Genomic DNA, 24,645 nt, shown 5'->3' with positions numbered 1-24,645 from the left:
TTGCTGTGCAAACTTCTACAATTAAATGTTATTTTTTTGTAATTATAGGGTAGAAATACATAGAGAACGCCAATTTAAATGCATGTATCAATTGAAATGTGATGAAGTTCCAGGCATATCAACACTTTAATTCAAGTGGCAAATGGAGGGTGGGGGGGGCAAGGGAACAATGAGTTGTGCAGAAAGAGAACTAAGCTATAGACACTATCAATAGAATGGCACCGCCCTTCATTTCTGAGACATTCCTTACTCAGCATATAGTTGCATAATCATGTTTCTAAAGAGTTCAAAAACCAGTAAATATATGCTGCTACCATTTGTCTGTCAGTTTGTTGTACCATGGTGGCTTGTATTTTGCTGTGATTCTGGAAGCTTTGTCACTGTAATTTCAAATACCAGCAGTCATCCAAAGTGAACAGATTTCAGCAGAGCTTCCAGACTAAAAACAGACAATGAAGAAAGACTCAACTCTCCACCTCAGAGGAAGGAGCTGCTGAAGATTTTATGCGAAGCTTTGAAGCACTGTCAGATACTGAAAGTCTCATGAATAGTAGCAGAACATTGTCAAAGATAGTACCAGAAGATGAGCCCCTCGGGTTGAAAGGCATTCAAAATCATATAATTGGCTGCACACCTCCATGATAGCATCGCTGAAGACAAATGGGTGCATAAGCAACTGTGACGAAGAAACCTGATGGTGCCCGGCTATCAAAAGAGATAGTGTCTGGGATCTTAAAGGCTTGAAGGTGAACAAGCGGCCATCTAGCTCAGAAGCAAAAAAGCCCACATGGAAGAAGCACACCAGCCAGTGCGATCACGAGGTGCCAAAGGGACCAGGTATAAGGCATCATGCAAAAAAATAAAGTATATGTATATATGTGTATGTGTGTGTGTGTGTGTGTATCATATTGAATGAAGGGGGAAGAGCAGAGTGGAGACCCAAGACCCAAGTGTCGGCCAATGGAGATCCCCTCATAGAGGGGCTTAGGAGAGGAGATGGGTTAATTAGGGTGTGAGGTAGTACCGATGAAGAACACAGCTTTCCCCAAGATCCTGGATGTTTCCTCCCCCCAACTACCATGATCCGAATTCTACCTTGCAGGACTGGATAGGGCAGAGGTTGTACACTAGTGTATATGGGGGCTGGAGGCACAGGGAATCCAGGGTGGATGATACCTTCAGGACCAAGGGTGTGAGGGGCGATGCTGGGAGAGTGGAGGGTGAGTGGGTTGGAAAGGGGGAACTGATTACAAGGATCCACATGTGACCTCCTCCCTGGGAGATGGACGGCAGAGAAGGGGAGGAAGGGAGACTCTGGATAGGGCAAGATATGATAAAATAACAATGTATAAATTACCAAGGGCACATGAGGGAGGGGGGAGTGGGGAGGGAGGGGGAAAAAAAGAGGACCTGATGCAAAGGGCTTAAGTGGAGAGCAAATGCTTTGAGAATGATTGGGGCAGGGAATGTGCGGATGTGCTTTATACAATTGATGTATGTATATGTATGGATTGTGATAAGAATTGTATGAGCCCCTAATAAAATGTTTTAAAAAAAAGAAAGCAAAAAAAAAAATATGCCTAAGCAAGAGCTGCCTTCTTAAAGTAGAATTGACCATAATGACATGGATGAAGTAAAGCGTGTGGAAGTAAAGCCTTCATGGCCATCATTTGCTGATGGAGCATGACTCAAGATGAGAATAAACAGTTGCAAAAAAAAATCAGCTAATGAACCTAACACGGAATTGCAAAAAGTATGAACCTAGGAAAATTTGTTTTCCTCTGTCTAGTTTTCGTGCATGTTAGTGACTCCACAGGTCTGTCTGAATAGGACAGGCTGGATGAACTATCTGGAGGAAAAACAACGGGACCGACAGTTTTGGGGGGACTTGGGGTGGGGGGGTAGGGGGGGTAAGGAAGTGGTGTTAACAAACCCAGGGACAAGGGAAAAACATGGGACCCCAAATGGTAGAGAAGTGGGAGTGGCAGGCCTGGTGGGAAATGATCAAGGGTAAGGTTGCTTAGAGAAGAGGTATACTCTAGCCCAGGTGGCGATGAAGCATGGTAGTAGGGCAGGAGGAAAGTCAAGGGAGATGGAGGAAAGAGCTAGGAGTCAAAGGGCATTCATGGAGGTCTAGACAAAGACATGTACACGCAAATATATATAGGAGGATGGGGAAATAGATCTATGTGTCTATATTTATAGGTCAAGTATTAAGGTGGCGGAAGGACCTTGGGCCTCTACTCAAACACTCCCTCAATGCACGAATACCTTCTTTTATTAAATTGGAACTCTATGATGCTCACTCTCCCGACACAACGGCTGGAGCCAAAGTGTGTGAACAAGTAAATGTGGTGAAGAAAGCTGATGGTGCCCGGCTATCAAAAGAGATAGTGACTGGGGTCTTAAAGGCTTGAAGATAAACAAGCGGCCATCTAGCTCAGAAGCAACAAAGTCCACATGGAAGAACACACCAGCCTGAGTGAGCGAGTGGTCCCAAAGGGATCAGTTATCAGGCATCAAAGAACAAAAATCATATCATTGACTGCACACCTCCATGATAGGATCGCTGAAGACAAATGGGTGCATAAGCAAATGTGGTGAAGAAAGCTGATGGTGCCCGGCTATCAAAAGAGATAGTGTCTGGGGTCTTAAAGGCTTGAAGGTGAACAAGCGGCCATCTAGCTCAGAAGCAAATAAGCCCACATGGAAGAAGCACACCGGCCAGTGCGATCACGAGGTGCCCAAGGGACCAGGTATAAGGCATCATGCAAAAAAAAAAAAAAGATATAAGTGTGTGTATGTATGTGTATATATGTGTATATGTATATATGTATGTATATATATGTATATATATATCATATTAAATGAAGGGGGAAGTGCAGAGTGGAGACCCAAGGCCCAAGTGTCGACCAATGGAGATCCCCTCATAGAGGGGTTTAGGAGAGGAGATGGGTTAATTAGGGTGTGAGGTAGTATCGATGAAGAACACAGCTTTCCCCCGGATTCTGGATGCTTCCTCCCCCCAACTACCATGATCCGAATTCTACCTTGCAGGGCTGGATAGGACAGAGGCTGTACACTGGTGCACATGAGGGTTGGAGGTACAGGGAATCCAGGGTGGATGATACCTTCAGGACCAAGGGTGTGAGGGACGATGCTGGGAGAGTGGAGGGTGAGTGGGTTGGAAAGGGGGAACTGATTACAAGGATCCACATGTGACCTCTTCCCTGGGAGAGGGACAGCAGAGAAGGGGGGAAGGGAGACTCCGGATAGGGCAAGATATGACAAAACAACGATGTATAAATTACCAAGGGCATATGAGGGAGGGGGGAAGGGGGAGGGAGGAGGAGAAAAAAAAGAGGACCTGATGCAAGGGGCTTAAGTGGAGAGCAAATGCCTTGAGAATGATTGGGGCAGGGAATGTATGGATGTGCTTTATACAATTGATGTATGTATATGTATGGATTGTGGTAAGAGTTGTATGAGTCCCTAATAAAATGTAAAAGAAGAAAAGAGAAAAAAATGATTAGGGCAAAGACTGTACAGATGTGCTTTATACAATTGATGTATGTATATATATGAACTGTGAAAAGAATTGTTTGAGCCCCAATAAATTGTTAAAATTAAAAAAATAAAATAAAAAAAATAAAATATGCATAAAGACCGATATCCTAGGCTTAGTGAGCTGAAATGTACTGGTATTCGACATTTTGATACAGAAAATCATATGGTTTACTATTCCAGGAATAACACAAGTGAATCAAAAGAAATGGCTTCACATTCATTGTCAAGAAGGACATATATAGATGTATCTTGATGTAAAATGTGATCTCTGACAGGATTATATCTATCTGCAATCAAGGCAATCAAATTAATACTACTATTATGCAAATTTATGTAACAGTCACAAAAGCTTGCAATGCAGAAATTGAAGAATTCTACCATCTTAAATCTTAAGTTGATCATCAATCAAGTTTCCTATTTTGGAAAATATAACTTTGGTGACAGAAATGAAACGAGATTGCACGATGGAATTTTGCAAGACTAATGACTTCATTACAAATACCTTTTTTCAACCATACAAAAGGTATCTATATGCATACACTTCTCCAGATGCAATATTCAGAAATCAAATTGACTACAACTGTGGGAAGGTAAAGTGGAGAAGGTCAATATCAGCAGCTAAAATGAGGCCAGGGGCTGACTATAGAAAAGGCCATCAATTGCTCGTATGTAAGGTTCAAGCTGAAGCTTAAGAAAACAAAAACAAGTCTGAGCAAGGCAAAATACGAACTTGAGTCTGTCCCACCTGAATTTCAAGGACATCTGAAGTACAGATTTGATATACTGAATACCAATGAGAGAAGACTTGATGAGCTGTGGGAGACCATCATAATGAGGAAAACAAAAGGCCATTATTAAATAAGACAGGAAAGAAAGAACAGATCAAAGTGGATGTCAGAAGAGACTCTGAAACTTGCTCTTAATACTTATTTAAATCTGTATGCTGAGCAAATAATCAAAGAAGCTGGATTGTTCGAAGAATGCAGCATCAGGATTGAAGGAAGGCATTATACAGACAACATAACCCTGTCTCTGAACATGAAGAGGGCTTGAAGCAGTTGTTGATAAAGATCAAGGATTGCAGCCTTCAAAATGGATTACAATTCAATGCAAAGAAATGAAAATCCTCACAACTGGAACAGAAGGTAACATCAAGCTGAACGGAGAAAAGATTGAAGGGAAGAGGTTATATGTAGATCCCTGTAATCTGTTCCTCCTTTCTCCCTCACCCTCCCTCCACCCTCCTGGTATTGCCACTCTCACCACTGGTCCAAAGGGGTTCATCTATCCTGGATTCCCTGTATTTCCAGTTCCTATCTGTGCCAGTGTACACCTGCTGGTCCAGCCAGATTTGTGAAGTAGAATTGGGATCATGATAGTGGTGGTGGTGGGGGGGGGGGGAGCATTCAAGAACTAGAGGAAAATTGTATATTTCATCATTGCTACACTGCACCCTGACTGGCCCATCTCCTACCGGCAGCTCTTCTGCAAGGGGATGTCCAATTTCCCACAGATTGGCCCTGGGTCCCCACTCTACACTCCCCTCATTCACAATGCTATGATATTTTTTTTTACTTTGATGCCTGATACCTGATTCCTTCAACACCTTGTGATCTCACAGGTTGGTGTGCTTCTTCCATGTGGGCTTTGTTGTTCTCCGTTAGATGGCCCCTTGTTTATCTTCCAGCCTATAGGACTCCAGACGCTGTATCTTTTGATAGCTGGGCACTATCAGCTTTCTTCACTGCATTTGCTTATGTACTTTGTCTTCAGCGATCCTGTCGGGAGTAGGCTGGTGTGCTTCTTCCATGTGGGCTTTGTTGTTTCCTTGCTAGATGGCCACCTGTTTATCTTCAAGCCTTTAAGACCCCAGATGCTATATCTTTTGATAGCCGGGCACCATCAACTTTCTTCCCTTTTGTTTATGCACCCACTTTGTCCTCAGATATTGCATTGGGACAGGCTGGTGTGCTTCTTCCATGTGGGTTTTGTTGTTTCTCAGCTAAATGGCTGCTTGTTTATCTTCAGGGCTTTAAGATGGTATATCTTTTGGTAGCCAGGCACCATCAGCTTTCTTCACATTTGCTTGTGCATCCATTGTCTTCAGTGATCGTGCCAGGAAGGTGAGCAAAACAGACTGCCGAATTGTAAGAACAAAGTGTTCTTGTGTTGAGGGAGTACTTGAGCAGGGGCCCACTGTCCATCTGTTTTCTTAACAATAAACCTATAAATATATTTACATAGATCTATTTCCCCCTCGTTATATATAAATATATTTACATCTGTATATACCTGTATTTAGATCTCTATAAATGCCCTTTGCCTCCTAATTCTTTCCTCTATTTCTTTGTACTGTCCTCTTGTCCCATTATCATGCTCAGTTTTCATTTGGGTTTCAGGAATTCCTTTCGGTTACATTGCCATTGATCCAGCCCTGCTAGTTCTCTCTTTTTGTTTTTTTAACATTTTATTAGGGTCTCATATAACTCTTATCACAATCCATACATACATCAATTGTATAAAGCACATCTGTACATTCTTTACCCTCATCATTTTCAAAGCATTTGCTCTCCACTTAAGCCCTTTGCATCAAGTCCTCTTTTCCCCCTCCCTCCCTGCTCCTCCCTCCCTCATGAGCCCTTGATAATTTATAAATTATTATTTTGTCATATCTTGCCCTGTCCAGCATCTCCCTTCACCCCCTTTTCTGTTGTCCATTCCCCAGGGAGGAGGTTACATGTAGATCCTTGTAATCAGTTCCCTCTTTCCAACCCACTCACCCTCTACCCTCCCAGTATCGCCCCTCACAGCCCTGGTCCTGAAGGTATCATCCGCCCTGGATTCCCTGTGTCTCCAGCTCCTATCTGCACCAGTGTACATCCTCTGGTCTATCCAGACTTTCAAGGAAGAAATCAGATCATGATAGTTGGGGGGGGGGAAGCATTTAGGAACTGGAGGAAAGCTGTATTCTTCATCGGTGCTTCATCGCATCCTGACTGACTCATCTCCTCCCCTAGACCCCTCTGTGAGGGGATCTCCACTGGCCAACAAATGGGCTTTGGGTCTCCCCTCTGCACTTCTCCCCCCTTCATTCACTATGGTAAGATTTTTTTTCTGATGATGCCTTATACCTGATCCCTTTGACACCTCGTGATCACACAGGCTGGTGTGCTTCTTCCATTTGGGCTTTGCTCCTTCTGAGCTAGATGGCCGCTTGGTCACCTTCAAGCCTTTAAGACCCCAGCCTGCCAGATCTCTTATACTCTCCTTGCCACTGATTTTGGATCACTCGTTGTTCCCTTGTCCCTGGATCTGTTAACACCCACTTCCTTTCCCTCGCCTCCCCTACTCCCATGTTCCCCCGGACCTGTCAGCCCATTGTTCTCTCTTCTGGCTTGTTTATTCCACATATCTCTTCCAGGCAGTCATGCTATGTACCATCACAAGACTGAGTACAATGAAGCAACAATAGAAAGTAAAACAATAGCTACAACAACACACACAAAAAACGTATAAATAGTTCAGGGTCTATTTGTTGTCCTTCACGAGTGCTTTCCAGTAGAGTCTGATGGGATGCCATGCCCTGGCATTGTATCTATCCCTGGGGACTTCATTGCTCTGCTCCCCCCGCTGCTCTGCTGCATGTTTCCAGAGGCTGGCTTCGGCGCAGTGAGCTCATGATGGGCACAATTCCCGCCATGTGTCTTAGTGTTGTCCTCAATGATGCTATGGGTAAATGAGGAATGCTGTGTCCTGTGTTGAGGGTGACCCTGTGTTCATCAATGCACTGATATTCTGAGCAGGAACATTATCCTTAGGGCTTAGTGAGCCAGGATGTGCTTCAATCCTTTGAGGTTTTTTTCCCTTTCCCCCTCATTGGCTCCTGTGTGCTCTGATCAGACAGGTCCCTCTTCTTGAGCTGTAGCTTCAGTGCTGTCTTCAGGAAAATAGGGGCCATGGTATTTTCAATCACTTCATATGCATGTGAAAATTGAATGCTGAATAATTGGAAGATGGAAGAAGAATCCATGTGCTTGAATTGTGGTGCTGGCAAAGAGTACTGAAAGTATCATGGACTGTCAAAAAACAAACAGATGTTAGAAGTACAGCCAAAGTGCTCCTTAGAGGCTAGGTTGATGAGACTTCTTGTCATGTACTTTGGATGCTGTCAGGAGAGACCAGTCCCTGGAGAGAATAATGTCATTTCTTGGAAAATAAGAGGAGCAGCAAAAGAAAGAGAGGCCCTTAACAAGATGGACTGACATAGTAACTACTACAATAGGCTCAAATGTAGGAAGAATTGTGACGATGGCTTGTACATGGCGTGGCTAGGAGTTGGAACTGACTCAACATATACTGGGGAATTACTGTAACACCTATGTTGGACCTCTATGGGAGATCACAACACAATTGAGATAGGTCCTTCAGGGACTAGCAACTGAGTTCGGGAAATGATGAATAATTGATACAAGGTTAAATAGTAATGACAATAGGTATAAGAAACATTCTATAGTAATACAGACAATAATGTAAGTCCTACTTATGATCAAAATAAAATAGAACATTCACTGTGGATGATCATAATATCCAGTCACCAAACATTTACTATGTGTTCTGGAGTCCTTAGTGGCACAAAAAATTAAGAAGTTCACAACCAACTGGAGATCTGCTTCTGAGTGGTCACAGCCATGAAAACCCTACAGAGCACGTCTGTTCTGCCCACCTGGGGTCATTGTCATGAGTCAGAATGGACCCCAAACTAAACATAGCATTGTTCCAAACACAAATGAACACATCCATTCTTCCCAACAACCTTTTTGGCAACTTTGACGACTATCTCCGTATGACAAAATAACAAACCCAAGGAACAGTGAGGCTAAACAAAACTTGCTCCCTAGTAACTATTGAAGTTAAAATTCAAACCCAGTCAGTCTGGCCCTCTTAACCAGTAACACATGTCAGCCAGTCTAATTCTCTAACAGATGATCCAATAAATATGAAGATAAACACTATCTTCTGCTTGCACAGTTGAACTTCAAAGTTTTGTTTTTATTTTTAAATTTCATCTTTATGTAACAAAATCTGATGATCACAAAGGAGAATCTCCATCTTTATTCTCAACTTCATCTGTACTGTAAAATGGATCAAAACCATGCATTGCATTGGGCAAATCTGCTGCAAAAGATTTTCTTTAAAGTATGCAAAAATGTCACTTTGAGGACTAAGGTGTTCCAGACCCTAGCCATGGCATTTTCAATCATCTCACAGGCACATGAAAGTTAGACAACGAATAAGGAAGACTAAAGAAGAATCGATACATTTGGATTATGGTGTTCATGAAGGATACTGAATATGCTACTGATTACCAGAAGAAGGAACAAATTTCTCTCGGAAGAAATACAGCCAGAATACTCCTTAGAAATAAGGTTGGCGAGACTTTATTTCAGATACTTTGGGCATGTCCTCAGGAAGGAACAATGCTTGGTAAAGGAGAGGGTCAGTGAAAAAGAAGACCCTCCCTGAGAGGGATCGACAGAGAAGTTACAACAATGGGTTCAAACATAGCAATGATGGTGAGGCTGGGACAGGACTCAGCAGGGTTCTGCTGTGCATGGTGTTGGCCTGAGTTGGAATTGACTCTGTAGCACCTTACCATTGAGACCTGATTTTTAGCACCCCCTCTACCCCTCTATACACACACACAGAGAGAGAGAGAGAGAGAGAGAGAGAGAGAGAGAGAGAGAACACGAACATTCCTTCTTATTTGCCCACTATAATTATTCAGTATCATGGAAGTATCACGATTCAATATCATGGAAGATTATGTAGAAATTTTATTTTAAAAAGAAAACAGGTGTATTGTTAGCTAGTCAAAATAGAATCAATACCCTATGAGGTACAATTATGATGTAATGAGACACTTGTTCAAAAGCATATCAGAGCATATGTCACTAAATGAATTGGTCTTCCAAGTAGTCCCCTGTGATGGCCAGCATTGATTCTAGCAGCCCTGTCATTTTCAGAGTATTTTTACCATTCTGCTATTGAAACCAACGTAAGAGTTAAGGGCTACATAATATACCATCATGTAACTTTTAACTACTCTTAATTCCTCAATAAAAAGCAATACTCCCCAGAGCACAAGTACCCACTGTCTCTCTGTCATAGATGTGTCTCATAGTATCTGTGGCCTAGAACCAAATGCCTGATCCCCACTCAATGATCAGACATTACTGAGGATCTTGGTTCAAATGTGCCATGGGCTCCGGAAACATGCTGAACAATTCAGCTTTAGCATGTCTTGAACTCTTCTCTACATGCAATAAAACCAAAAAGAATCAAGTGAGAAGTTTAGAAATGCCGACAAAGGGGGTGGGGTAGTGGTGGCAGAGGTTGTCTCCTAATTGTTGAAAAATGCTGAGCTTGATACCTCTTGATTCATCCTAATTTACAGGGACAGATTAACCTCGAACTTCGCAGAGATTAACAAGAGACCTAGTAGCCTGTCCACGAGGCATCCTGCCATAGTGGTTAAAGAAGGAATGTCCAAAGGGAATGCCCAGGGATTGGTTTAATTAGAAACCTTGGCTGTTCCAAAGAGAAATACTTGCCATGACTCAGACAGTATGGGCAACGGTTATCTTCTTAACTTGGAGCAATCGCCTATTCTCTCAGCCATGACCACAAGCTGCCTCCCCAGTCCTACTGCCAAAGAGGTCAAAGGATTGAACACACACATCTCTAGAATTTAGCATTCTTGGACAGAGAAGAACATTTTATAGATATGGGAGAAATAATCTAGGAAAAGGACAGAAACAATGAAAAAAGGCAAGGAGAACAAAAACAAATGTCAAAAGGACAGCAAAGAGAAGAAGTAATGCCAATACCATACCAATATAGAGAGGAAACCTACACAGATCAGTTGCATACCTTTTGAAGGAGCACTGGGTGCTGCCCACCCACGCCTAAAAAGAATTCCCAAGTTCTATTGTCAACATAAGGAGGAAGAGATGGGCAGTGGAGCTCATTGGAGTAGATGATAGGTATAAAGATGACTATCCAAAAAAGGGGCTCAGAAAATTTTTGAAAAAAATCCAATTTTTAATCCAATTTTCCATGTTTTTAAAAAAGATTTATTGATCATTTTATTGGAGATTTCTTACAAATCTTATGACAATCCTTCATTAAATTGTATTAAATTGTATTAAGCATACTTGTACATATGTTGCCATCAACATTTCCAAAACATTTTCTTTCTACTTGAGCCCTTGGTATCAGCTCCTCTTTTTTTCCCCCTCCCTCCCCCATCCTTGTGAATCCTTGATCAATTATATACTATTGTTATTTTGTGTCTTATACTGTCCATCGTCTCCCTTCACCCATATTTCTTTTATTCATTCCTCTGGGGAGTGGGCTATATATCCTACCTTGTGATAGGTTCCCCCTTTTTCATTCTACCCCCCCCCCCCAACCATCCTCCTACCTTCATATTGATACTCCCACTACTGTTCCTGAGGGTTTTCTGTCCTGAATTCCATGTGTTGAGAGCTGCTATCTGTACCAAAGTGTGTACTCCATTATAGCCGGATTTGTAAGGTAGAACTGGGTCATGGTAGTGGGGGGCAGGAAGAATTCAGGAACTGAAGGAATGACGTGTGTTTTGTCGATTCTATATTGCACCCTGGTTGAACTGTCCCTTCTTTGTAACCCTTCTCTGAGGGCATATCCAATTGTCTATAGATGGGCTTTGGGTCTCTACTCCAACCTCCCTCATTCACATTGATACAATCATTTGTTTGGGGCCTTCTGATGCATGATACCTGATTCTGTCGACAGCTCGTGATCACACAGGCTGGTGTGATTCTTCCATGTAGGCTTAGTTACTTCCCTGCTAAATGGCTGCTTGCTTAACAGCAAGCCTGTAAGACCCCAGGCACTACATATTTTGATAGCTGGGCACCATCTACTTTCTTCACATTTGCTTCTGCACCCATTTTATCTTCGGTGATTGTGTTGGGAAGGTGAGTATCAACGAGTGCCAGCTTATTAGAACAAGGTGTTCTTGTGTTTAGGGAGGCCTTGATTTAGAGGCCCTAGGTCCATCTGCTATTTTAATACTTAACCTATAAATGTATGTACACTGGCCTCTGTCCCTTTCATTATAAATTAATATATTTACATGCCTATAGCTATATATATAAATAGATTTTGGTTCCTATTTCTTATCCTTTATTTCCTTTCACCTTTCTCCCATCGCACTATCATGCGCACCTTCTATTCAACTCTCGGTAATTCTTCTTGGATACATTGCATTTGATCAAACCCCACCAGGCCACGTCACCATCATTTTTAGATCTCTTGTTGTTACCTCATCCCTGAGGCTGTTCACTTCCCACTCCATCCTCTCCCATGTCCCCTCTGGACCGCCAGTCTCACTGTTTCCTCCACAGGATTGTGTGTCCTGCTTATCTTATATAGATAGACATAGGTGAAAGAAAAGAAAGGAAACTGATAGTTCTAGGTCTGTCTGCTGACACTTAAGAGTTTTTTCCAGTTGGGTCTGATGTAGTGCCAAGCCCTGTCCCATGGTTTTTTTCTGAAGCTCCCTGCTGTGTACAGTCAACAGGGTCATTCATGAGGTATTATATGAGGTATAACATCTTGAGAAAGATTTATCAAAGAAATGGCCTCTACAAACATAACAATCTCTAAATCTGTACTCATGATTATAAAAAAACAATTAATTAGGAATAGACAGGGCATCTATGAAAACCTTTAGCTAACATCAGACTTAATGGTGAAAGATGGAATGCTTTCTATGGGCGGAAACAAAGCAGGTTGTCTGTTCTTACCACATGGGTTAGACATCTTTTGGAGATCCTAGCAACTGCAATAATGCAAAACAAAAAAATCCATGCTAGAAGGAAGAAACCATATTTGCAGAAAACATGCTCACATATCTGGAAAACCTTAATACTACAAGAAAGCTACTCAAACTAAAAAGTAAAATTAGCAAGGTTGTATGACATGCCTCCATACTTTGGAAGTCCATGCCGTAAGACAGGGTAGAACTGCCCCTTCAGATTTCAGAGAATGTAACTCCTTAAAGCAGTCGAAAGCCTCATCTTCCTCATGTGGAGGCTCTGCTGGTTTCAAACTGCTGACCTTGCGGTAAGCAGCCCAACATAAAGCCACTATGCCACTAGGGCTCCTAGCAACTATCAATTCATTTTCAACCAAGCTACCACTGTGGTTTGACTTATGTCCTCCGAAAAGGCACGCTGAAGTCCTAGCCTTTAGGCCTCAAGAATGTGACCTTATTTGGAAACAAGGGTATTTGCAGATGCAATCAGGCCCTAATGACATCATACTGACTAAGGGTGCGCTTTAATCCAATGTCTGGGGTTTTTACCTATGGTAAAAGATGGTCTCACACACAGGGAAGATGGCCACATGAAGAGGGAAACAGAAAGTGGAGAGACGTCAAGGAATGCCAAGGTTTGCCAGTGACCATCAAAAGCTGAACAAGGCACATACGGATTCTTGCCCAGAAAGTTCAAAGGGAGCCTGGCCCCCAAGTGATTTAAGACCTCTGGCCTCCAAAACTGAGAGAGGGCATTTTGGTTTTCAGCCACCCACTTGGTGACACTTTGTTATGGCAGCCCTAGGAAATTAACACAGGTACAAAGATATCTCTTTTTTTAGTTATTTTATTTTATTTTAAACAATTTATTAGGGTCTCATACAACTCTTATCACAGTCCATACATATACATACATCAATTGTAACAAAGATATCTTATGGGAAAAGGACAGTCTTTTTTCCACAGGTGACACTGGGAAGAGTCCATATTCACAGGGACAAAGAAAAGGTCCTTGCCCTTTACACTTCACATAAGATACAGAACTAACTTGAAATGGAACCAAGATGCCCTTGTTTTCGGTTTCTGTACAGCAAATTGCCAACACTTGGCCATTGGAAGTAACACAAATACACCTATCTCAGTTTCTGTGATCAGGAGGCCAAACACACCTTATTTGGGTCCTCAGAGACCAACAAGGTTATAATCAAGGCACTATCCAGGCTGCACTGTCATCTGGGGCTGCTTCCCAGGGCAGTCAGGTTACCAGTTGTAGGGTTGAAGGCCTGGCATGTTGCTGGTTGGGGGCTGGAATCAGCCCCACTTTCCTGGACATGTCAACTTCCTCAATAGGGCTGCCCATTTCACCAAGCCAACAAGGCTAATCTTTGACTGCAAGGATGCCTCAATCCCTCCTTTAGGGTCTCTCACCTGCATTATTCAGGCCCACCCAGAATAACTGCCTTTTTAAGTCACTCAAAAGTGAGTGATGTGTGACCTTCACCTACATCTTCAAACACGCTTTTTCCACAGGCCTCACCCACACTCCAGGAAAGAGTGATTATGAAGGGTGTGAAAACCAGGGACAGAAATCATGGAGCCACCTTGGGATCTAGCTGCCACAACAGCAAAAACTCTGAGGATTCTAGAACTTAATTGGCCTAATGCTTCCTTTTCGGGAAAAAGAAACAAAAAGCAAAACCCAACTCACTGCCACCGAGTCAACACTTGACTCACAGTGACCCAATAGGATAGGGTAGAGCTGCCCTTGTGATTTTCTGAGACAGAACTGTTAACGGGAGTAGCGAGCCCTGTCTTTCTCCCTCAGAGTAGCTAGTGCTTTTGAACTGTTGACCTTGCAAGTTAGCAGCCCCAATGCATAACCACTACGCCAAGGCTCCTCGCAAATAGGGAGGTACTTAACAAAACTATTAGGGAGCTGCTGTGGTAAACACAATTACCATGCAGCTCGGCAACATTACACTTTGTCTCACATGTGAGAAATAAAAACGCATGTCCACACAAAGACTTGTATGAACTAGTAGTTTTATGCTTGATGGCCCCAAAGTGGATCAATCAAAATGCTTGTCAACTAGCAAATGCACAGCCTACAGCCAGAAAATGGGATACTGCTCAAAGAAAGGCATGAACTGCTGCTACGTGACTGAATATGGAAACAGCAAGCGAAGGCAAAAGACCCAAAATACTGCAATAAAATGGTCCCCAACAAAATCCAGACCCCATTCTCTGACCTGATACAATTACCTTAGAAAGTAATAAAGTCGCCTAAAAATCTGTATATTGTAAAATAAAGTGACTAACAACTCCCAAGTGACTAGAAATAAGAACATACTAGAGGTGCATAAGAATGAAGCATTTTTGAAACATTGAACTTAAGCACAATAGGATAAATACAAGAGGGGCAAGAATTAAGAGCGATTTCTGAGGTATACTTGTATATGACAAGAGGAAGAGGCAGAACAGTGTCTCTGGTAAGTGAGCTCCTTCATTTTACCTATACCAGGCAAATACGTCAGCAGAATTGAAAATTACAGACCAGTATATCTAATGAATAACAGATGCCAAGGTCTTGAATAAAATACTAGCCAGCAGAATTCAACTGAGCATCAAACAACAACAACAGCACCAAAAAAAACACATCATGATCAAGTGGGATTCATACTATGAAAAGATGGTTTAATATTAGAACACAAAAATGTAATTCATCACATAAACAAAAATAAAGAGAACCATATGAGTATATCGATAGATGCAGAAAAGGCATTTGATAAATTGACCCTTCATTCCTGATAAAAACACTCAACAAAATAGTTAAGGATGGAAACTTCTCAACACAATAAAATCCCTGTTTGCAAAACCAATAGCCTGCATCTCATTGAATGGAAAGAAATTGAAATAATTTCCTCTTTGATGGGGAACAAGACAAGGTGTTCCTTTTATCACCACTTTTATTTAATATAGTTCTGGATGTTTTAGCTAGAGCCATGACATCAAAAAGAAATTAAAGGTATCCACATAGGCACAGAATAAAAATCTATTTGCAGATCAAATAATCCTATGTATAGAAGATGCCAAAGATTCAATTAAACCATTCCTCAAACTAATTGAAAAATTGGGTAGCATAGCAGGCTATAGGATCAATACACCAAAATCAATTGGATTCTTGTATAGTAAGGATGATGATGCCAAAATGTTATTAAAAGAATAATACCATTTACAACAACAGTACAAAAGAGTAAATATTTAGGAATGAACCATACCTGAGAAACATTAGATATATACAGAAAAAACCTGAAATTCCAAAATTCAAGAAACTGAAACAGTATAAATAAAATACTATTAAAATAAGAGGGCTTTCACTCCCAGACCTTACAAGCTACTATACAGCCACAGTAATTAAAACAGTCTGGTACTAATATAATGATATTATATACATACGAAGACCAATGGATTAGAATGGAAAACCCAGGAAATCCAACCAAGTGTCTATAGGTGCCCTAGTTTTTTTTATAAAGAAATAAAACACATTAAATGGACAAGAGACAGCTTTTGCTAGAAAAACTGAATCTCCACCTGCAAGAGAATTAAACTAACCCATACCTCACACCATGTATAAAAACAAACTAAAGACAGATCAAAGACCTAAATCACAAGATTATTAAGACCATCAGTGAAAAAATAGGAACAAACTTAAGGACCCCAATACAAGACATGAACAGACTATGAACATAATGAAAAATATCCACACCATAGAGACAAAATAAAGAACTAGGACCTACTAAAAACACATTTATGCACAACAAAAGACGTCATCAAAAAAAAAGACAATCGAGAACCCATAGATTGGGCAAAAATATTCATTAATAATACATGAGATAAAAGGCTTATCTCCAAAATCTGAAGAAAACTACAACACCCCAACAAGAAAAACACACATAACCCAATCAAATATTGGGCACAATACATGAATAGGCAATTTACTAACGACAGCATACAGGCAGCTAATAGCCATACTTAGAAATGGTCTCAAGCATTCATTAGCAATAAGAGAAATACAAATTAAAATAGCAAGATATTACCTCACACCGATACCTTTGTCAAAATTCAATAAATAGCAAATGCTGGAGAGGATGTAGAGATAGGAACGCTTTTACAGTGTTGGTGGGAATGTAGAATAATGCAACAATTATGGAAATCAGTATGGCACTTCCTTAAACAAATTCAAGTACCTTATGATCCAGCAATCTCTCTACTGGGTATATCCTCTAAAGAATACAACACAAAAAGTCCGGGAAAGGCCACTGGCGGGCTGCCTGTCTCCCCAGCGCTGGAAGTTTCACCGTGCTTGCCCTCCGAAGCAGCCTGAGCAGGGTTCTGGCCACGCGGCTGGCCGCGTTTCAGGTGTGTTCATAGTTTGCCTCAGGCCCCAGACAATGCGATGGGACATTCTATGAATTTCGTTCTTATTACCTTAAACCCTCAAAGAGGAATGATCTCCTAGCAAATATGAAGTAATACATTCTTCTTCGGACCGCTCACTCTGAACTGACTGGCTACTGGAACGTAGAATTCGGAGGCAGAACGAATAGTGTTTCATATTTGGAAGTACGATAATTTTGCTCATCGAGCTGAAGTTCGGAAAGCTTTGGCCAAAGATAAGGAATGGCAAGAACAATTCCTCATTCCCAATTTGCTTCATATGGATAAACAAGTGTGTGACATTACTTACCTGGTACCATGGTGCAAAACAGAAAAGCCTCCAAAAGAAGGAGTCTACAAACTGGCTGCTTTTCAGATGAAACCTGGTGGACCAGCTCTGTGGGCTGATGCGTTTCAAAAGGCAGTTCATTCCCATGTGAATCTACAGTACAACAAACTAATTGGACTTTTCCACACAGAATATGGAGAACTCAACAGAGTTCATGTTCTTTGGTGGAACGAGAGTTCAGATAGCCATGCAGCTGGGAGACATCAATCTAATGAGGACCCCGGAGTCATTGCAGCTGTCCGGGAAGGTGCCAACTACCTCGAATCACAACAGAATATGCTTCTGATTCCTACATCTCTTTCACCGTTGAAATAGTTCCCTACTGAAATGAGACATGTCACTAACCACTGGCTGTGTGCTAATGGGGCTTAAACTCTTCCAGGAGATACTCTCTTTCCTTTGGAGTAGGTGGTAAGTTAATTGGCTATGTCCCTTGCATTACTGAAAGCTACCCCTGTCCTTGTCATTAACACTTCAGGAAATTGGTCTCTTAATTTCTTCTGTGGCATTTCAATATCTGTTCTACATTAGAAATAGCTATCTTACAACATATGTATTAACTCCCAAGTTACAGCAAATTAGAAAAAAGGCATAGACCCAGGAATGGAAAGAAACTGAAATAATTTCAATACTGTCCCCCCAGAAGGGAACACAGAATATGTGGGTGTTAATAGCAAAACGTGGCAAAGAATTTAGATGGTGCCCAGTTATCAGATAAAAATAGTGTCTGGGGTAATGCTTGTCTCCAAACGAGCAGCAATCTAAGTGAGATGTCAACAAAGTCCACATGGAAGAAGCACACCATCATGAGTCACTGAAAGATTAGAATCCATATAACCCAAAGTCAAAGGAGGGATCAGTGTCAGAGTCTAAACTCTGAGAATCCAGGTGCAGCAGGCAAAGGAGGACAGTGGGAGCCCAAGATGCACTGGTGTAACTAGTAGGGAATAAACCTCCAGAGAACTCCCCGCATCTGAAATTGAGGGATGGGAGGAAAGTGGTCACTTAACAATGAGTGCGTGGGAGAGAAGAGTTTAGAAGATGAAAGGCATAAATCTGACCTGAACAATTAAAACTTTGTCATTAGATTCCCCCTTTAATGCAGGCAGCGCTGATCTGGTTTCCAAAATTTTCTGTATTTTTGGTTGGTGTTGTTTAGTTTTTGTTTTTGCTTATTGGAGTGTATCTCAGAGGTTTTATGTAAATGGTTGTCACCCTCATGAAGCTGTATTACATGCTTTTCCGTTTTTCAGTCTATGAAACCCAGGATTGATGAATCTATAGGGACAGCAAGTAGAATGAGGGGGTTGGGGGGGGAAGAAGGGTTCAGTAGTGGTGGGAGGTTAAAAAAGGGAGACGATGTCAAGGAGCCCAGGTAGAAAAAGATTGTTTGAAAACTGATTGTGGTAAAAAATGTACAATTCTACTTGACATGATTGAAATACAGAATGATATATGTATTGAATCCCAACTAATAAAAGTAAAAGTTAAAAAATAGCTAAAAGAATACAACACAAACAGACATATGTACACCTATTTTTATTGCAGGAATTTCCACAACAGCAAAAACATGGAAACAACCCAAAACCCCAACTATAGAGGAATGAATAAACAAGCTCTGCTCTGGTATATTCACACTATGGAATTTTATGCATCAATAAAAATCAATGCTAACTCTCTTAAACACTGCAAAACATGTACAAAACTAGAGAACACTATGCTTAGCAAACTTAGTCAATCTTACAAAGATAAACACATTTAATAACATCACTGTTATTGAGAAAAAACCAAAAGGAAGAAATGTGGTTTATACACTAATAGACAAGACTTTGATGACTACGAAGAGGCCAGGGACAGGTGTGGGAACAGGGGGAGGTGAGGGATGGAGACTATAACAAAAAAATAAATAAAATTTAAATTGCTTCATGGAAAACACATTCACATACTCACCCATACCCGCCCCCCCTTCTCTCCAGATGCCTTGTCCCTCAGATCTAAATATTGGTCTTAGTGGCTAAAAAGGAGGAAAAGTAAAACTGAAGTGTCTTGGAGTCTTTAATGACTTACAAATTCACTTCAAACATAAAAAATGAACAGTGTCTATCTAAAGCTATATAAAGCTTCTATCTGTATAAGGAAACTCACTCGCTGCCACTGAGTACATCACCATCCCTAGCGACCCTATAAGACAGAGTGGAACAGCCCCTGTGGATTTCAGGTACTGTAACTCTTTACAGGAATAGTAAGCCTGGCCTTTCTCCTGCATAAGGAAAGGGAAGCAGGAACTACACATATGTATACCTAAGTGTGTGCAGTGTGCATGCTGGTTCAAGTTTGCAAATGACAGAAAAATAATAAACCCACAGAACAATGAACTAAAAACTAGTCAAAGTGATTACTTATGAGTAGGAAACAGCATGGGTAGCAGGAGACTAGGATGGCAGTGAGATTTCTGACTAAACCTGGATTTATGAGCTTAAATGTAAAGTCAGATAAAGTTGTAACTCATTTTAAAAATTAAACCAACAAGAAAAACACTAAAAAAGAGAGAGAAGCACCTAACTTTACTAACAAGTAGGTGGCATAATCACAATTGAGAAACTTCAGGGAGGGAGGGAGGGAAGGAAGTACGGCCCCAAACCGGATGTGATGTGAGGGTCATAGTACATTTAGAGTTAGTTCCACCAGGTCAGACTGTTAACCAAGCTTTCTAATCAGAGGTTCTGCAAAGATTGTGCAACAGTGTGTAACAAAAAAAAAAAATCCCTGATTTGTGGCAGACAGGGGTCTGGTTTTTCCATCACGACAATGCAACTGTTCACACAGCCATCTCATTGGGCCAGTTTTTGGCAAAAAGCAGCATGCCTCTCTTGCCTCACGCACCTGACTCACCTGACCTCACTTAGTGAGACTTCATTTTGTTTCCAAGAATGAAGAGAGACATGTAAGAAAAGCAATTTGATGACATTGAAGAGGTGAAGAAAAAAATGAGGGAGGTGCTGTCAGCCATCCAAACAGATGAGTTTGAAAAGTGTTTCCAAGAATGGAATCGCGGATTTGACAAATGTATTAAGTGTAATGGAGAGAACTTTGAAGGTGATAAGGTTGTTTTGTTAAAAAAAAATCAAATACTTAGCTTTAAAAAAAAATCCCAGTTCTTGGGGGGTAACTCCTTGTATTAGGGTTTAGGTCTGAAAAGCACAGACATGTCAGGCAGAAATTGGCTGGCAGTTGAAAAACCTTCCCAAGGAGCCCGGCTAGCATAGGTTACACATTAGGCAGCTAATTACCAAGGTCAGTGGTTCAAACCCGCCAGCCAATTGGCAAGAGACTGGCTTTCAGGAAGAGGCTTTCCACTCCCATAGAGATGTAGATCAGGCCTCAGAAACCCTAGGGAACAGTTGTACTCTTCCCTTTCGGGTCAAAATGAATCAGAATCATGTCAATGGCAGTTGGTTTTAAACATTTCCCATACCAGGACAGGTGGCTCTGTGGGCCAGTTCAACTAAACAGTCAATCATGTACCAATGTTCAGAGAACAGGAAGAGAATGATGATCCCCAACTCACAACTGAAAATCCAAGGAAACCAAACCAGTTGCACCTAGTTGTCAGGACGTCGAGTGTGTCATAAAACAACTATGCTCCATAGACTTTTCTTGCCTGAGTCTCCAGGGAATCTCTGTGTGGATTTGAACCTCCAATCTCTTGGTCAGTAGTCAAGCAAGCAACTCTTTGTGCTACCCAGATAAGGCCAGCAGAATCATGCTACAAAGATAAACAAAACAGTACAGGGAGGGACATTCAACCCAAAGGTCACTCACAAATACAGATGGAAATGTGCTGAAGAAAATGTGGTCCAATCCAGCCCAGCTAGATGAGCAATTTCCTAAAAGTTGTTGTGATCTTGTTGTCAGGTATGGTCGAGTTGGTTCTGACTCAGCAGCCCCTTGTGCAAGAGAAACCCTGCCCAGTCCTGAGCCATCCTCACAACTGCTGCTACGCCTGAGTCCACTGTTGTAGCCAGATCAAATCATCTCACTAATGGTCTTCCTTTGTTTTTGCAGCCCCTCTACTTCACCAAGCATGGTATTCTCCAAGGACTCATCCCTCCTAATGGCATGGCCAAAGTACATGAGACTTAAGTCTTGCATCTAAGGGGCATCCTGGATGTACTTCTTGCAAGGTCGATTTGTTTGCTAAAATACCCCATCGTCTATATCAGGTTTCCAAACACACTATAACAAATCCAACTCACTGCCATCAAGTCCATCGTGACTCATAGGGACCCTATAGGACAGGATAGAACTGCCCCCCGAAGTTTCCGAGACTGGAAATCCTTCAGGAAATATAAAGTCTCATCTTTCTACCATGGACTGACTGGTGGTTTCAAACTGCTGACCTTTTGGTTAGCAGCCTGAAGCAAAGCCCACTATGATCTCGGGAGGTTCAAGGAAGGGGGAAATGCCTATCTCCATAAAGGCAGAAAAGAAGGATCCTGACATCCATTTAGGTCCAAAGCAATGAATTAAAAGTGTGCCTATATAGCACCTAAAGTAAGCAGAATACTCAATGACAATATTGAAAATGTTGCTCCTTCTAAAAGTCTGAGCCCCACCCCAGCCAGACCTACTGAATCAGAAACTCCAGGCAGGGTGCCAGGGGCTTGTTTTTAACAATTTTTTTAAAAAACAAACCAACAAAAAAAAAACCACCTCCAGGTGATTCTGATGCAGCTGGCTACTCAAAGTGTGAGCCATGCCCCAACTGCCTCAACATCATCTGGATCCTTATTGGAAATACTGGGCCCTTGTTGGAAAGACGGACACTTGGGCCCCACCCCAGACCTACTGAGTCAGAGCCTGCATTTCAACCAGGTGATTCATAGCACATTAAAGGTGGAGGAGCACTTGTTTGTAGCAGTAAATCTCAACCCTGGCTACAAGGCAAAATCACCGGAAATTTTAAAAAATTGTCTGAACCACCTCCTCTGCCATGAGACCAGCAGCACGGAATGGTGCTCAGCTACTGAACATTTTGATCAAAGATTCTATAGAATCCTTATCAGAAGGGAGAAATACAGAATGGAATTTCAAATTCTTATGGACTCCAGACTTTCTGTGAACTACGAGCGGGTAAACTCCCGAAACTACTGCTCTGTGATCATCTTTAACCGATAAACTGAAATTATCCTCTGAAATCTTCTTAAAGCCAAATAATAGGTTGCCTTAACCATTGGGGGGGGGGAGATCTGCCTTGAACATCATGCTCTTTGAAGATTCATATGTGATCAAATTGACAACAGCAACACAGAAGACTGAATAGAAAGTAAAGGGGGCAGTGAATTTGTGTTCCTGGGGGAGGAACAACTTACAGGAGAAGGGTGCAAATGGTGGCCCAGCTCAGAGTCGGCCAGCACTGTCACTGAATTGCTAATGCAGAAACTGCTCTGATCCGTTGTTCTGCTGAACACCAGGACTGCTGAACGAGGGGGCTTCACAACGTTTGTGGGAAAATTCCAGTATCTTAGTTCCATTTTGTCATGAACTTTTTGAAGTCCTCTCACCTTAAAAATGACAAAGTGAATGCATTCTTTTTTAAATGCAAATGTCTGGGTATCACCCTCAAAACCAGCTGCTGTGGCATCAACTCTGACTCCTGGCACGCCCTGCATGTCAGAGTAGAACTGTGCTCCACGGGGGTTTCAGGGCTGGCTTTCCAGAAGTTCATCACCAGGCCTTTCTTTCAAGGCACCACTTTTCAGTGAGCAGCACTTGGATTTCTGAGTCTCATCCTAAGCACTTAAAGCACTCTCTGTAGAGTTGATTCCAACTGAGGTTTCAAAGTAGAACTGCATTCCGTAAGGCATTCAAGACAGACCTTTCAGAACTACATACGCCAGGCCTTTCTTCTGAGGTGTCTCAGGGTGGTTTCAGACAGCTAATTTTTGACTTAGTAGTTAAATAAATCAGCATCCTTGTGGGTAGGACCCAGGCGCTAGGTATTTGAGATTGGTTCTAGTGTGCAGCCAGCGGGGAGATGCACAGGTCTGAGGTTGAGACCACAACCCCTTGCCCTCTGAAAAGCCAGAGAAGTAAGCGACACTGCCTGGGTGCTTTGAAGTTCCCCTCAAGAAAGAAGCTTGCATTTCTCATAGATACCAATGATGTCCTCTGAAGACAATTTGCAAAACTGAAACTGACACAAGTCCTTGGTAGCTAGTCACGAGAGTTGCAGGAAGCTGCCTGAAACTGAATATTTAGCATTGGCTGAGGCTGCAGACGGAAGAAGAAGACAATCCGCCTGGGTTAGGATTCTCCTCCATGGTGTGGGGGGTGGGTGGAGGTGGGGGGATATATTCTCTAACCTCAAAGCAGTGTTGTGAGCATTCAGAGGAAATGTATGTAGAAGCGCTGGGTACGGGGCTTGGCACCAGTCACACCGAATATTAATGTAAGGTGTCACTGAACTGGCCCCAAAACATCAGGTCTGATCAAGCCATCAGCAAAGCAAGGCACCAGGCCTCCTGGGGTCACTGAACACACGAAATGGGCTGGTCCCAACAAGATGTGCTGTAAATGTAAAGCACACCTCAGATCCCAACAACTTCATGGGAGAAGAGGGAACAAACTCAAACCAGTCAAGATTTACCGCTTCAGAAACCCAGTACAAAGTCACTAGGAGGAGTGAGAAGGGAATGGAAGGCAGTGAGCTCAGGATCTCACCAGTAACTGTTGCAGCGGTGCTGGGTTAAGTAAAAGACCATTCAAATTAATCTCACCAGTTTTCCTTTTTTTACGTGGATACTGAACATTTTTTTTCCTGGAAAATTACATGTGTGGCTTGCATTCTGTTTCTATCAGCTCTGCTGTCTCAAAGCAGCAGCCCAGGTTATTCTACTCATTGGACTGCTAACCACAGGTCAGCAGTTCAAGCCCATCAGCCATTCCCTAGGGGGTTTGGGGGGGGGGAAATCAGGCTGTCTACTCCTGTAAAGACTGATAGCTGCGGAAACCCAAGGGGCAGTGATTCAGTGGGTAGGCTGGGAACTGCTATTCCAACTCTGTGGTCTCTTTCATTTACATACCAATCATGGGGTCCTATTAACATGCAGCTTGGGATTCCAGAGGGCTGGGGTGGGGCCTGAGGTTCCACAGATCACCCAAGCTCACAGGTGAGGTTAATGGTCTGTGGCTGTAATTTTGAGGAGCAAGGCCATGTCTAGCAGCTTGGTCTCACAGCAAGGGGCCCAGAACTCCAAGCCCCACTAGAACCTCCCATTATATGCAAAATCCACCCCCAAACCCTCAAACTCTGTTAGCAAGTCGATTCAGACTCAGAGCAATGACCCTATAGAACAGAATACAACTTCCCTGTGGTAGCTTTCCAAGACTAACTCTTTACTGGAGCAGAAAGCCTTCATTTTTTTCC

At 42.1% G+C, this 24,645-nt stretch overlaps 1 protein-coding gene and 1 pseudogene across 1 annotated transcript in view; one reads left to right on the top strand and one right to left on the bottom strand.

Moving 5' to 3' along the window:
- The window catches only part of MTM1 (myotubularin 1), a 132,154-nt gene that overhangs the window by 102,244 nt on the left and 5,265 nt on the right, over positions 1-24,645 (bottom strand). The gene's annotated exons all lie outside the window — the stretch shown is intronic.
- Positions 14,549-17,531, top strand: LOC142433837 (protein NipSnap homolog 3A-like; annotated as a pseudogene).

Source organism: Tenrec ecaudatus, chromosome X, assembly GCF_050624435.1.
Source record: "Tenrec ecaudatus isolate mTenEca1 chromosome X, mTenEca1.hap1, whole genome shotgun sequence".
NCBI classification, from domain to species: Eukaryota; Metazoa; Chordata; class Mammalia; order Afrosoricida; family Tenrecidae; genus Tenrec; species Tenrec ecaudatus.
Note: the sequence above shows the minus strand (reverse complement) of the source record. Positions and strands in the feature narration are given on the sequence as shown.